The sequence below is a fragment of the Myodes glareolus genome, chromosome 3 (genome assembly GCF_982192425.1).
Source record: "Myodes glareolus chromosome 3, mMyoGla1.1, whole genome shotgun sequence".
NCBI lineage: Eukaryota > Metazoa > Chordata > Mammalia > Rodentia > Cricetidae > Myodes > Myodes glareolus.
The window spans coordinates 108295052-108295761 of record NC_142028.1 but is presented as its reverse complement, the minus strand read 5'-3'; the positions used below and the strand labels follow the sequence as shown (position 1 = coordinate 108295761).

The 710-nt window shown below is 44.8% G+C and overlaps 1 protein-coding gene across 1 annotated transcript in view; it reads right to left on the bottom strand.

Annotated features, from left to right (window-relative positions):
* Frem1 (FRAS1 related extracellular matrix 1) overlaps nucleotides 1–710 on the bottom strand; it is a 148883-nt gene that overhangs the window by 28541 nt on the left and 119632 nt on the right. The window lies entirely within an intron of this gene.

The following is a 710-nucleotide window of genomic DNA, read 5'->3' as shown; positions in this document are numbered from 1 at the left end:
TAAAGAGGTCCACATGGAACACGTACTAAGAAAATTACATTGGTGTAAGTTGGCTTCATTTTCTGGTCTACAAAGATGTTTCCAATGAGTGCTCCGGGCACTGTGTACCTTGCTCAGGTTCTGTAGCTCATTTGGACAGTCAACTAGAACGGAGAACAGAGCAAGCTTGTGGGTGAGTCATACCAAGGCCGGAGCCAATCAGAGATGAGCTTCCTGAGACCTGGAGGTCAGGGTTCACGTTCAGCATCCACTCTTCCACCAGCTTGGATGACTTCGATGCTCTGAGTCTAATTGCCTTATCATCTTTGAAGGACTGTGTTTAAGACACCTAACACGTTGCCTGGAATTTAGGCACCTAGCCAAATCAAAATCCCGAGACAAACATCTGTGGATGCTCTGTGCTATAAAATCGCTTCTATGTATGATAGGGTCTTCCAAATGCATTCCATGACCCATTATCCCCTGCACTAACCCGGATGCAGGAGGGAAGGAGGAGAGGCAGCTCTGCAGCCTGTTAAGCTGAGTTGCACTGCACACTGAGCCATCTCTCACAGACTCCCAATCCCATGATCGGCTTGATGAATTTTGGGGTGACATTATTAAACACACTCACCAACTAGCTACCTGCTAGTAAATTGATAAATCTCAAATTTTTCTATGTTTGATGATATAAAACATCTATCAATCCTTCAGGACTGAAAATGCAATAG